Consider the following 15,848-nt stretch of genomic DNA (forward strand, 5'->3'; position numbering starts at 1 on the left):
AGGATTTTAACTTACTTGAAATAGTCAAAAATGGACCAGTAAGGAGTCAGAGCGGTGGTACAGTGGTAGGGCATTTGCCTTGCATGGGGCTGACCCAGATGGACTTTGGTTCGATCTCCGGTGTCCCCCCCAAGCCAGGAGTGATTTCTGAGTGCAGAGGCAGAAGTAACCCCTGGGTTACTAGGTTACTGGGTTACTGGGTGTGGCCCAAAACCAAAAAAAAAAAAAAAACCAGAATAGTAATTAGATTATGCTAGGAATTAAATAGAGGAAATACCTAGAGTCCAAAGGGTGGGGGAAAGGATGAAGCATCCTTTTGATTCTTTCCCTCAGTACCAGAGTTCACTCAGAAAACCTCTCCTAATAGGTAATTTAGAAATCAATCATTTAATTGTGCTCATGCCAGCCTGTTCTCTCTTCATGGAATGAGGAATGTCAGAACAAAGGACAGTATGTTCTGTGGCTTTTCTAGGCAATTTCCTCAACAGAGGAAAATTTTTTCTTTTCTGGATTTTGTGCTAGGAAGAAAAAGTCAGCCCAGATAGATATAGGTTTCAGTTGGGAATGTTTGTTTCTCACACCTAATTTATATGTTCTACCTAGATTTCATTAGTAAATAATGATAGTCTTAGTCTCTTATATCCTATTCCCTTATCTCACTTGAGTTTTCATTTACTAGCTCTCTAATGCCTGCCTTCCCCAAACACTAGCATGCCAGTGCAATATTGAATATTAGTACATGTTTATGTAGTAACTGAGGTGCAATCTTAGAGAGTACAGACATGTCCCAGAGGATTTTACCATGGAGGAAAAAATAAATACCAACTAAAAGCTAAGGAAGAGACACTGGGTATTATACAAGAGAAGACCAAGCACACAAAAGAGGAATTAAAGACAAATTATGGTCAAATATATGCAATACATGATTATTCTGTTAATAGTGGAAAAGTGAAAACAAAACATTAAGGTCAGTTACATTTGTTTTTTCTCAAATATCTCATTTTTAAAGCACTTTCCTATCTACATGATAGTCATTTCCCTCAGGCAATCAGAAAAGGTCTGTAATATAACTGTTAGTATGATGGCAAGGGTCACTCAGGGTCAACACTATCAACATTTTCTTCGGTTTGTTTTGGGTGTTTTTGTTTGTTTTTGGGCCACAGCCTGTGATGCTCAGGGGTTACTCCTGGCTATGTGCTCAGAAATCGCTCTTGGTTTGGGGGACCATATGGAACGTGGGGGTGGGGGAGTGGGCTAACCAAGGTCTTTCCTAGACTAGCGTGGGCAAGGCAGATGCCTTACCGCTTTTGCCAGAGCTCCAGTCCAAAATTATCAACATTTTGATCCATTTCTTATTATTAGGGGGTCACCCAAAACCTCTGATTTCACTTAACAAAGTTTAGTAGCATCCATGTCTCTACCTCTTTATACCAATAATTCCACCCAGTTTTAATCATCAAAAGTGTGATATGATTGTCAAATACTCTTGGGGCTCAAATTATCTTGGGTTGAAAATAGTTACACTAAATCTTTCATATATTTTATATCATAAAAATGCAATTTATTGTTTCTCTGGATACTATGTATATAATGGGGTGAATCTCTGGTGTCCATTGCTGCAATAATTACAAGACCTAAGCTCTACCCTGTGACAGGACTTTGATGTTGATGTTTATCACTAAATGGGATACACTATGTTCTTCTCCAGGTGTGAGCACTCTGTGTTCGTCATAGCAAGGTGGGTTGAGGTGGACCAGTACTCTACATTTGTCCATAGATGAACAATTATTCCTTACTTGTCTTCTACAAAAGCAGAAGGTTCTCGGCCTTCTCAAGACTATTCTAGAAAAAGACCTTGTATCCCTTGTGTTGTAGCCAAAGCGTTCTCAGCAGACACCAGGGCCTGCTGTAGGAAGCCAGATTCTCCCTCACAGTCTTGGCATAAGCACAGCCATCTTGTAGCAAACTGCCATTTTTCTAACAGGCCTATCCTTTAATTGAATTGTGTACGTGCCAACTGGCCATGAGTTGACGCACATCAAAGGAACCATAAGGTCACACTCTTCTGGCTCAGGAAACTCAGACCTATAGATAGAGCATTTGGTGTGATAATAGGATATTCCTCAGAAAACTTGTATTAAATTAATAGGCACATGCCAAACCTTTTGAACTGAATGATGATGAATGTATGCTTGACAAACCTTTGCATTGTCCCCTCCTCCCTTTGTGTAAAAACTATATAAGTCATGGCATTTCAAAAATAAATCGACGCCATAATCAGAATCCTTGGTGGTCCCCTTTTTCCCCACCCATTTCCTTTTCAGGTGCAGACCCTTTCCACAACTACGAATAAACTGAAGCTGCTGGCCAGCACAGTCTGCCTGTAGGAACAAGGCAAGAGGGAATTACATAAATGTGTGAACCCCAGAAAAGGTGGGTCATTAGATGCTATCAAAACTATCTAAAACACACCTCAGACTGTGTAAAACTGAGTAGCTCACCTCTGACTCCTAGGTTTGCTTCTTCTAACTCTACCTTTATTGGAAGCAAAAGAACACCTTGGAATCAAAATCTGTCTTTAAGACTCAATATATCGCTCTCAAAGACCCAGCAATTTTTTCTGTCAGCAGATCTGGCAAGCAAAATGTTCATAATTTATGTATTTGTTAATCACTCCACACATCTGCTTTTGTTCCACAGTCACCTCATGGACTCTCTTCACTTCCTACCTAATCCTGGCAGGGACCTAGAAGAATTTTTTTTAACAGAAATTGTCCTTCTTTATTCTGATAATATTACTCATGTGAAGCAGAATTCCAGAGAGACTATAGGCACTATAACTTCTCTTTGCTTCACTAATCTTCCCTTCCTAATTAATGTTTGTTCAATTACTTCCTGTCTGAAGTTCATTGATAATTCTGGCCACAATTCACCTTTGAACTGTTGCACAGAACTTTAAATCTGACCAAAATGTCCTTTCATCCCAGGTATCTCATAATCTATATATTTCCTTTCCTTTCATGTCCTTTAAATATGTTCCTCACTGGAAAACCCTAAAGACTCATCAAAACACTCTAGAATCAATAAACCAGTATAGCAATCTACCAGGCTACAAAATGAACACATAAAAGTCAGTAGCAGTCTTTTATGCATCAATGAACTGGAAAATAAATGTTAACAAACTATTTCCAATTGTGCATCCAATTATCAAGTACCTTGAAAATCAACGAGTATGTTAGAGTTATACACTAAAAAAGTGTTTATGTTAAATAAAATAAAAAATAATACAAAGATATGAAAAATATTTTTATTCATATCTTGTAAAAGTTAACCTCGTAAAAATGATAGTTGGAAATGATCACCCTGGATAAGAACTGGGTTCTGAAAGGATATAAAATAATATGTATGTTACCTCTTCAGTAACAATATTGAAAACCACAGCATCTAAAAGGAACAAAAAAGAGTAAAAAGAGAAAAAGAAATAAATAGAAAGGGAGAAGAAAAATGTCTACTATAGAGACATAGGAGAGCGATGGGGAAGTGTTAGGGAAACTAGGGACATTTGGAGGTAAGAAATGTGCTCTGGTGAAGAATGTTGTACATTGTGTGACTAAAACTCATTTATAAACAACTTTGTAAATATGAAAAACAAAATAAATGAGATCACACGCACACAAAATAAATCATATAGAGTTAAAAAAAAACTCATCATCCTACCCATAGTATTCTATAGTTACACTGTAATCCCTATCAAAATGTCAAATATATTTTCTCAGGATATATAACAAACAGTGCTAAAATGTGTATGAAAACATAAACCTCCCCAGGCAGTCAAGGCAATTCTGAGAAAAAAAAATAAAAAGATTGGAAGCACTGTATTCCCTGACTTAAACTATACAATAAACTGATAGTTATCAAAAAAGTGTGATACAGAGAAACAAACATACTCCAATAACACTGGAATAGAAAAGTCAACTGTCAGATGTATGAAGAGTTGCTTTATAACAAGCAAGATAACAGCATTAATTGGAACAAGAAGAAACCTCCTTAACAAAAAGTGTCCCGAAAACTTGCCAGCCACATCTAAAATATTCAAATTAAAATCAATGCACGAAGGTTAATTCAAATTGGAAAGAAAAAGGGTCAAAACGATAAAACAGCAAGTAGTGAACTTGCATGAGACCAACCTGAATTTAATTATTTTTTGTTTGTTTTTGTTTGGGGGCCACACCCAGTGATACTCAGGGGTTACTCCTGGCTATGAGCTCAGAAATCGGTCCTGGCTTGGGGGACCATATGGGACGCTGGGGATTAAACCCAGGTCCGTCTCGGTCAGCCTCATGCAAGGTAAATGCTCAATTGCTGCACCACCGCTCCGGCCCCCTGAATTCAATTTTGGCATCACTTTAAACCCTGCCAGGTGTTATCCCTAAGTTCAGTCACAAGAAAACTTAAACTCTACTGGGTGTGCCCCCAAAACAAACAAGAAAAATGGATTGAAGATTTTAATGTTGTACACAAGTTCATAGACTACAATAAGGTTAATGTTGACAGAACTGTGCATGATATTGTCTTTCAAAGTGTTTTCAGTGATCTGATTTCATTGGCAAAGAAAGCAAAAAAAGAAATAAACTAATGGTACTACATTAGTATTATAAACTTACTGTACTGGTCTAAGTTATAAGGAAAAATTGCTCTTAATTATAGTTTCACTGCTTTAGCATCTGCTAAATCATCTCTAGAGAGCTGAGGTATTTTTGCTGTGCAATTTTCTCAGTATCTCATTCTGACATTCTTAACAAAATATTTTTAAAAACTCTTAAATTGCTATTACATTTTATTCTGATATAGTTTTTCTTTATTTTAAATATTTACTTTATTTAAACACTGTGGTTACAAAATTGTTCATGATTGAGTTTCAGTCATATACTGTACATCATCCTTTACCAGTGTATGTTTCCCACTACCAAAGTCAACAATTTCCTTCCTACTTTCCTCTCTGTCTTTCTCTTGACAGACATTTTATTTCTCTCTTTCTCGCTTTCTCTCTTTTTCTATCTGTGTCTTTCTCTCTCTTTTTTTCCTTTTTGATACTGGAAATAAATAAATAAAGTAGTGTCTCTAAATTAACAAGAAGTTTGGAAATAGAGTAATCCCAGCATTGATCAATTTAGAGGTTTAAAGTGTTCTAAATATTTGAGCTCTTTCCCTTTTTCAGCTGGCTTGACCTCACTTGTCCTCATGGTCATATGGTGACACTCTTTGCCCTAAGTTTAATAAAACTGAAGTCAGAAAGGAAAGTATAATTTATGTTATAACTTTTGGGGGGATTAAGTTAATCTGTGGAATAAATACTATACATTCTTAGCAATCATCCCCTTATGTTTCTTAAATGGAGTTGCTTCTTTGTTGTTAAATAAATGCTTGATAAAACACAATTATTACAAATGGTTTTCCATAATCAAGTTTTCATAATCAAGGACTGAGAAGACACCAGTAAAATTAAGTCAAAATTCTTGCAGTGGGAAAATGGAAGTGAAGGATTAAGATGCTCCAGAGGGTATCTACAAAATCATTCTCTGAGGAACCAGGACTAAAAACTGTGGGCGGTGGTGAAGAGAAATCCTATCATAAGGGCTTGGTAAAGATGAGGTGCTCTACTACTTAAAGATTCAGAGTTCTTGGTGATGTCGTCAAAACTCAACTCAGCTATGCTAAAGAAGGAGACAACTTCTGGCCCTTTGGTGATAGTGAGGATGAAGTGGGGAAGGAAACCAAAATCAAACATCAAGAAGGCATCATCAATAAGGCAATGTAAGCCTTTATAATGTAGAATGTAAGTACTTCTGATGTAGAGTGGTTTGGCCTTGTTTGCACAGGGCACTATTTATTGGGCAAACTCCAACAAGATCTTGATAAATAAGAACCAGAACAACACAGAGTGAATTGAAATTATCTTAGAGGAAACTTAAAGTTCCTTTTGGCTTTGAGATGACACTGTGATTCTCTAACAGGTTGAATTTCCCAATAAGAACTACAAAAATATCTTCCAATCCACAAGTTTATTTGCCTGCCTGATGATATATTTTTAAGTTTTGTCATCAAAAGTTATAGTAAAATTAACTCTTTTTGAAACTCTGGTGTTCTCAGTGATCTAAGTAGCACTATTATAAAAGGTAGCAACAGTCTGTGTGAAATAATAATCATGGCCTCCAAATGAAATCAGAAAAGTTCCACTAAATTCTCATTAGTTCTTAGGAAGACCCTCTTAGAAACCAGCATTATCAATTAAGATGCCATATCCACATGTAAGGGTTAAATATAGATCAACAATAAATACCCAAATAACAGATTCTGACTCAGCCCAGTCAGGAAAGATATGGAAGTAGAAAAACTTTCATCAGAACTTTTCCATCCTCAGCATTTGAGTGTTCCATTGGAAGCCCCAAATATCATGGAACAGAGACAAGTTATTTAGACTATGTCTAAATCCCAGCCACCCAGAATCTATTAAAACAACAAATTGGTTCTTCCTGCATACCATTAAATTTGGGGGGGGGGGTGTTACTATGTACCAATAATTCCTCTGAACAAACCTCATAAACATTTTAATATTTATGGTGTCATCACTACCATTTCTCAGAATTGCTGGCTCTGGTTATAATATGAAGCCTGCCAGAAACTTTGGTGACAGAGAGCTTCTTTCTCATCCTTGGGGGCCAGTTGAGAAGTGAGAAAAGACCTGGAATGTAGCCCAGTCTGCTTTTAAAACCCTAGATCAGCAAACTGTGCAATCATGGCTCTTATCTCATGAAAAATTCATGATAATCATCCAAGGGTTTCCAATAAGGAAGCTGTAACAAATGTGCCTTAAGACCTTAGCCCAAGGTCACACTATTAAAAGAGGTGGTAGTGTCACTCAGGACAGGTGTTTCCCCTTTTACTTTCCATAAAGAACAGTGGTTGGTTGGAAAGGTCAGACCCTTCCACTTTTCTAACTCTGTGGTTCAGTGGTATTGCATGGGCACTACCAAAGAAGAAATTCTTTCCAAAGAAGAAATTCAACCAAGGATTGTCCAGTGCTAAACAAAAGACCAGTCAATTTGCTGGTTACAAGAAAATCCAACCACAAATGGCAAAATAGAAAATACTGACTCATAAACCAACATTGTCAATGGATGAAATCCAAAGCTCAATCATAAGATCTGGTCGGCCTCTTCTCTTTTATAGCTCTGTTATATAGAAACTTCTCACAACTATTCAAAACATGTTGTGATGGCAGTAGGCACCCTTCATTCAAGACCAGCTGAATCCCTTCATTTTAGAGAATCAAAAAGTTGTAGGGTCTAGTTATTAAACTACAAATACAAGATACAAGCCTATGTAATTCATTGAGCTTATCTCATCTTCCTAATAATATGCAACATGCCTTAGTAATTCAATACTCGCCACTACGTTGTTTTGTTTTTACCTATTCTATACAGGCAATCACTGCATATTTCCATTTATACATAAAATTATTAAACCCAGGGTCCAAGAGAAGAGCTTTTACAACTGTAGCCGAGACAATTTATTCTGGGAAAGCTAGCATTTATGGTGTTAGAACCACAGGACTGTAATGATTATGTCTTCTCAATGTTTGGCCTCAAGTGAAGCTACTCATGCATGCTGATTCTTTGAGAGTCACTCCAATTATATTAATTGAATGCAAGTTGTTTCACTATTTTAAGGTCATTTTTGTCACTGTCATATTTTAAATACAACTTGAATCACAGGGAAAAAATAAAGAACTGAAAATGAAAGAAAATAAAAGTAATTATCTTAGTTTCTTTAGAAGTCACACTCTTTAAAAGGCCTAGAATTCCATATGTAGTCTACTTAATGTGACGATTTTTTACTTCTCACTCCATTCTTTGCCCTCCAGTCCCTCTGGACTTCTAAGACCATATTCCCAACTATGCAGTATCCTCTTCCAACAACTTATTCCCCCATAATATATTCACACACTATATTCACTTTTTTTCCCTAGTGCACTCAACTGCTTGTTCAGGTCTTAGGCTTTCTTGTCCTAACATATTATATTGTACCTATATTGTAACCCCTCCCCCAACTTCCTGTTTCCCTAACTTCTTATTTTGGTATGTAAAAGCCCATTGGATTACAGGGCATTCCCCAACCCTGGTGGGTGGGATTCTGGATAATAAAGAAAAAAGGCTGATTTTGTGCTTGGGAGAAAAAGCACATGGCACATAGGCAGCACATGGCAGAATGAGCACATGGCAGAGAGAAAAGGACATGGCATAGAAAGGCCATTAGGAATATTATGCTATTAAACACTCTAATGACTGCTTGATAGCAAAGCAAATCACTATTGAACTACCTATGAGATAAGTCTTCAATAATGCTCTTTTGTGGATGGAATTGAGGAGATTTTGATTCACTTCTTTTATTTATTTTACTTAGGACAATGCTTAGCACACAAAGGACATTCCATCCCTACCCTAGATGATGGACAGATTGAGTCCAAATTCCTTCATTTCAAATGAGAAAGCTGAGGGGTTTTTGTTTGTTTTTGTTTTGTTTTGTCTTATCTTATGGTTTTTGGACCACACCCTGTGACACTCAGGGGTTACTCCTAGCTATGCACGCAGAAATCTCTCCTGGCTTGGGGGACCATATGGGACGCCAGGGGATCAAACTGCAGTCTGTCCTAGGGCTGAGAGCTCATGCAAGGCAAACGCCCTACTGTTGCACCACCAATCCAGCTCGAGAAGCTGAGTTTTAAGTCAGAGGATTGAAAATGGAGGGGAAACTATCAGCATATCTGAATGTAAAAAAACATTCTCCCAAATTTAATAATTAGGTACAGTATCTATGATTAATAATATTTATTCTAGATTCATAGATTCAACTCTTTTTTTTTTTATATGGAATGCTTCACGAATTTGCGTGTCATCCTTGCGCAGGGGCCATGCTAATCTTCTCTGTATCATTCCAATTTTAGTATATGTGCTGCCAAAGCAAGCACAGATTCAACTCTTATATAAAACCTATATGATATTTTAATATTATATTTAATATTTAATTTAATACTTGGCAAGTGTAATGAGTAGTGTACCATTAAATATGTTACTTAGAGGCCTTGGTAGTTGCTGCTTAGTGAATACGCATAACTTTCACTTCTAAGATCAGATTTATAGCTATTAATATTCTACATGCTACACTTTAGCTGGTGATTTTATTTCCACTTTAAAACTCCAACATAATATCAACTAAATCAGTTAATATAAAACTGTTGCCAGAGCTGAAAGATGAAAACGAGATTATAGTAGATGCCTTCCATAAGGTTGACCTTAGTTCTATTCCTAGGATGGCAAGGGCCTTGGATCATTATGAGGCATGATTCTGGGGTCTCAGAGCACTACTACTGTCACCTGAATAATTTCTGATACCACAGCATCTGAATAGCAATGCATCCTCTGACACTCCCATTGAGCCATTGGCCCAGTTAGCCAAGATGAACCATCTGAATGCCACTCCATGTAAACAAAACAATATTCAGCATAATATTCTTTAAAAAATAAAAAGTAATAGTGTTGGGCGAGTACGAGTGAACCCACTGTAAAATCGCCCCATAAGCCCAGGAAACGAGTCTGAATCAGGGCTGTGCATGAAATAATCCAAACCAGGCTGAGGATGAAACACATGTATCTGGCAGTCTTCTACTAGTATGGAGAGCCTGCTGCCTGCCAGAACTGCCATTTTTATTGAGTATAGAAACCACCCCGAGGTGGGGCAACTATTCTGAGCCTATCCTGGTCAGGTTTACAAACAAGAAAATCTTTGTTTGGGATGAAACCAAGTTGTAAAAAAAAAAAAATAGACACAAAGAAATTAGGAATAAACTTTGTTTTAGGCAAAATAAGGTGTAATCCAACAACCCACTGTCCCTTGTTAGTATTTACCCAATTTACAATTGGGAACTGCCAGGTACTTGGGATCCACCAAGGCCTATATGAGTTGGTACATGGAAGTTTTTGTGGGACCAGGTATCAACGTTAGGTTTTACTCATAGTAGACATCTCTTTTTCCATTTGGGATCTCTCACCAATCCATAATGTGTTTTTAACTTTGTGATATAAATTATTTCAGTCAGATAGAATACCATTATTTCTTTTATATACTCAGGTGCACTATTTTTAAGATTAGAGTTATTTTAAGCCTTTAGTAAAATATGGAACACCTATTGATTTTGTTCTAGTGATTAATATGTATAACACAAAGCCCTTTGACAATTTATGAGCATAAAAATAGTTTCTGTAGGTATGGGACACTTTTGGTTGCATAAATAATTAAAATTGAAATGTCAAATGACAATTAGAAAACTGGTGAGATAATAAAAAATAGGGTTTGGGATAATGATTCCTGTCTTATTTGTTTTGGAGTGAGTTATAGCTTATAAGAAGTTTATAACTTCAAGAAGAAAACTTTCTTTAAAATACTGACCTCCAGATCATTGAGAGAGCAAAGAGGCTAAGGCTCTTGCTTTGCATGCAGATGACCCCAATTCGAACCCCAGCACCACATGTTCCCCTGAATTCAACCCTTGAGCACTGAGCTGGGATTAGTCCCCAAGCACTGCCAGTTGTTGCCCAAACTCAGAAAAAAAATTGGCCTCTGTTTTCCTGGAATACAAATTATTGATGCCTTAATTTTTTTTTTTTGTATTTCTCTCTAATTACCCAGATTTATTAAAAAAAAAAAGCCACAATAAAACACCCTTTCCTCAATCACCAAGATGTTTGAAACATTTCAGTTTAGTAGTTAAAGTATTGTCTGAACTTGTTTCAGAAAGAACTATTTTTCTAGAAGGGTCTAGGACCATTTCCAGGCTTTTTCTAATTGCTCAAATACACAATAGACTCCTGAGGACTTATTTATTTAGAGCTGCTAAGAAAAGCTAGTAACTGGTTCGTGTAAAAAATAAAATTTTCCAACCTGACATCACTGAATCAGGGTGATTGGAAATGAGAAATCTTCAATAAAATCTATTTTTTTCACCCAATAACTAGACTTAAAAATCAAAGTTTTCTCCTTTTTTCTACTTTATGATAACTATAAAAATGGTGCTCTATTAGTAGCCTAAAACATTATTTTAGGGTATTTATATGTATATGTATATATTATCAGAAGATGAACCATCTTCCTCTCTCAATTAAAAATTGTCAATGGGAAATTTTTGGTTGTGAAGCATTTTTCTAGGTGTCCAACACAATGCACTTCATTTTTGATGTACACTTTTATACTATTCTCAAAAGAAAAATAAATGGTCCTTCATATCACCATTCATAAATTAACCAGAAAATGAAAAAAAAATAAACAATCATACCAAAAAATTCAGCAATAATTTTTTTTACAACTACTTCCCTTTTCACACAGTTACCACCTGTCATAAAAACAAACAAACAAAATAAGATATCTGGAATGCACCTCTCTTCAGTTTTCTGCTCACTCAGTGCCAGATATTACCTTTCGTTCTAAAAATTCCCTTAACTTTTAGATAGTATTTCTTCAAAACTTGGGCAGAATACCAGTTTGGCTTCAGGGCTATTTATGCTAGCCCACATTATCCTTAGCCATGCAGGACTTCAGGCTCACACAGGAGACAGGAGGACAGTCTGGAAAGTTATTAATTTATTAGGTGGGAAGAGAATAGGGGATAGGCCATAATCATATCTACTCAGAGTTTACTGCTTATTTTGTGCTTAGGACTCACTCCCAGCAGCATTTAGATGATCATATAAGGTACCTGCAGAACAAACTGAGTTCTGAAGCATGTAAGGCAAGAGTATTAACCAACCCTGTTTCATCTCTCTCACTATCATCAACCAATTTCAACCAATAGAATTTGTACTTCCTATGAATAAAATATTATCCTATGTACTAAAACTACCAAAAGACACAAAATGTAGTTCTTAAGTTGAGAAAAAGTGTAGCTCTGTGGTTTAACAGGTGCATTCTGGAGACAGACTCTTGCAATAAACACTAGCTCTGGACTCCCCTAAATGAGCACATAACATTCCTTTGTAAAACATAATTATAACATCCCTCCTACAATTATTATAATATTTAAAATTGAATGTTTATAAAGCCATAGCCTGTCACACTGTAATCACTGTAGATATGAGTAACACTAGCATCTATTATTGCCATATTATTATTCTCAGGGAAATAAGTGTAAGAAGAGGAACTATCCAGGTATTTTATCATTCATACATAAAACATAGTGTTCCCCAGAGCAGGGATGATTTTCTGATGAAAGAGAAGAAAAGTCAAAGACTACATTTTCAAGTAGAAAAAACAGTATCTGTAAGAGCACAAAGATGATGAAGAAAAATAAGAAGGCAAAATGGCTGAACCCTACAACTCCAAGTTTAAGTGATTTTATTCAAATCATCTTCTGACTCTAATAGCATTAATCTAGTGGTTAAACTCCTTAAATATTTAAGTATCATTTTGACTCAGTTCATCATATTTTTTAATGATTCCTGAGTTGTTTTCTCTCAAGTCTGTACCTATCCTGCAGTCTGAAGAAAAAAAGACAACTTACATTCACATTTTTGTACATTAAACTATTTTCTATAAGTCCAGCACTTTTATAAACAATATATATATATATATATATTTATATTATATATTTATATATATAAGTATCTGCTTAACTGACACTGAATTCTGAATTCTTTCTTAAATATTAAATATTTGTGAGCACTTTGCCCCTTTGGGGTTTAAATGACATCATTTTCTTTTAAACCTCTTGTTTTACAAGCAGACTTTAAAATTCAAAAACAGCTATCAGTCAAGCAGCTTGTCCCCTCCACTGACTAAATCCTTTTTCTGAATATCAGACAATGGAGGAAAAAAATTTTTTGACCTGAAATTCTGTAAATAAATACCTGGATTTCATGTTGTTTCTAAGTGAGATTCTCAATGACATCAATTTATAAATAAATCTTTCATCTCTTGTTTTCAAGAGGTTTCTGACATGAACACATTCATACAGTATGACTGAAATTGATGTCAAGGCAGGCATGCAAAAAGCCACAGATCTCTAAAAGAAACAATCCGTTGTCATAAGCAGAAATAAAACTGCTTATATAATAGACAATCAGCATTTCCCATCACATATAATTAAACTATAACTCAAATTTAACAATTTGATATATAAAGACAATTAGCTTTGACAGCACTTGGAAATTGCTTGCCCCAAGAGATGATGAAATATGTCACAGGAATGCACATAATGTAATGTTGGAGACTCACCATCTGAAGTCTAAATATGTTTTGAAGTTTTAATTAAAATAAATACAATACTCCGAAAGGAAAAAAAATAAAGATTAATCAGTGATGCTCATAAACATCCTTACAAAAATATAGAATCGGGTAAAAACTATGTGGGATTCAATATTTTGCTTTAGAATTTCGAAATGAATATTTTACATTTCTCTCTGAGAAGGCACTATTTCGTTTAAAAGGAATCTTAGGTTTTGAAGACCTGTCAAGAATGGAAAATAAGGAAGATTTAGATTACAGGAGGGGGAAAAAAGCTCCTTACGGATCAGATTCGAGGATGAGATTCTTGCCTTGAGGTTATTTTGCTTTTGTCTAGACTTGTTTGAAAGAAGTTTCACTCAAAGCTGAGGTTATAGACTAACATATGATCTTGCCTCTTATATTCTGCAGTATGCCATAGTATTACCAGTGAGAACAGTTCATGAGTGTGAAACTGACTACTCAAGAACTATGAATAAAGGAAGACATGTTTCTGCTAAAGTGAGAAAGGAGTGTATCTTCTGGAAATTACACCTAAAGCAATTGATTAATTATTCAGTAAAAAGAACTGAACTTTAAGTGCTTGAACCTACCAAGAAGAACAAGGACTAGAACAAGATCCTAGAAAATTCCTGATTAAAATGGGGTATTGGGACCCCCCAAGAATGGGTGGGGTGCTGCTACATTGTATGACTAAAACTTAATCATGGATACGTTTGTAATTGTGTATCTCAAGGTGATTCAGTAAAAAAAAAAAAAAAAAACTTTCACTTAAACATTAAATGCAAGAACATTCAATTAAAAAAATGAGTTGGGAAACAGAAGGCCATGACAAAAGCTTTGACAAACAAGTCTTTTATTATTTTAAAGTGTTAGCAGTATGTGGAAACTCACTGAACAGAAACCCAAAAGACATTCCTAATCTTTGTTCCTCCCGTCCAATTCACACATACTTTGAAGGTTTCAGAAGCCCAGATGAACACCATTACCACTACCGAGGATAGGGATAGAATAAATAATATGCTAGAACTAAATGTTCATGGAAATGAAAGCAGATTATTTTCTAGCTGGGAACCACTAAGTAGTTGGAATGTAAATACAAAATATAGCACCTTGGCTACTGATTACTTCAAACTGGTGATATTTGAAAATACAATAGAAGCAGGAAAACCCAATTATTTTTTCCCTTCTCTACTTTCCTAACACCTACCAGAAAATTTGCTAAGGGAAGTTTGCTTTCCTATGTAACCTTGCCTACCTGGGTTCAAATGAAAGTAGCATTCTCATCTCTAATGACCAAATAATATGGAGAAAAATCCCAATAAGTGAGTTCCAGTCACATGCATTTAATTCATCCTATTTCTGGTTTTTTAATTAAATTTATCATATTTATATATTTGATCAGGTGTAAGCATTTCTTGGGGTTTTTACTGCCTTAGGAAGGAACCAATGTCATGTAAAATATATATATATATCAAGTAAATGTGTTCTATTAACAGTATTTGTTTACTTTTCAAACCCTATCAAAGATCTTAAGAAGACCTTAACAGAAAGTAAAAAATCAAAGTGAAATTGAGCATATCTGAGGAAAATGAAAACAACACAGGCAGTGTGCTTAATGATACAATAAAGAAAGCATATTTAAGGATATCACATATAAGCTTTGTATGCATACACATCAGAGATCACAGGCCTGAGGGTAATGGGATTTTTTTTAGTCACGAGAGAGAATTGCGCTGTAATCATAGGTCTCAAGCATCAGAATGAATTATGTTTTAGTCAAACCACTTCTCAAGACTTCAAATGAACAGAGTATCTTCTTTTTAAAGCATTTGATTCCCAGCAACCTTGACATCACAGGGGAGTCTGAATTTGAGATGTGTCTGTTACAATTACAAGTCTTGAGACACACAACAACAAAGAAATTCAGGATTAGCACTTGAGTCTATATATCAGTTGCCAGGAACACTAGTTTATTATACTAAGTTTGGAATACTGAAAAGATGCTTTTAGGGAAAGGAGAGTTGAAGAGAGGAAAGGGGAGGGGAGGATAAGTGAGAGGAGAGACAAGGAAAAGAAGGGAAAGTAAGGGGAAGGGAAGGAAGAGTAAAGGGTGGGGGTGGGAAGAGGACAGGAGGGAAGGGAAGACAGGAATGGAAAAGAAAGGGTGGGAAAGGGATGGAATTGGAAAGGCAAGGGAAATGGGGAGTAGGGTGAGGGGACAGGAGGAAAAGGAAGAAGAGGAAAAGAGGAGGAAAGGAAGAAGGAAAAATAAAAAGAGAGAGACATATTTCTATGTCTTCCTACAAATTGAGAAAATAAAAAAAGTGGATGGTACCAGAGGCAAAGTGGTCTTATGAGCATTGAGCGGAACTAAAAAATGATCAGACCTAAATACCCAACCCAAAGTCAAGGACAATAGAATCAAGAGACCCCAATTATGACAAGCTATACACAAAAGGGAACTGTCACACTAGTAGTCCAGGGGGCTAAGGGTGGAGGTAGGGGATGCATGC

General features: G+C 35.9%; 1 protein-coding gene and 1 non-coding gene across 2 annotated transcripts in view; both read right to left on the reverse strand.

The window, feature by feature from the left end:
* Positions 1-15,848, reverse strand: part of PRKG1 (protein kinase cGMP-dependent 1) — a 1,196,983-nt gene that overhangs the window by 216,195 nt on the left and 964,940 nt on the right. The window lies entirely within an intron of this gene.
* On the reverse strand, positions 8,922-9,028 carry LOC125995316 (U6 spliceosomal RNA). Its single transcript, XR_007490860.1, has one exon. It is a non-coding gene; the product is annotated as a U6 spliceosomal RNA (small nuclear RNA).

Source organism: Suncus etruscus, chromosome 17 (assembly GCF_024139225.1).
Source record: "Suncus etruscus isolate mSunEtr1 chromosome 17, mSunEtr1.pri.cur, whole genome shotgun sequence".
Classification (NCBI taxonomy): Eukaryota; Metazoa; Chordata; class Mammalia; order Eulipotyphla; family Soricidae; genus Suncus; species Suncus etruscus.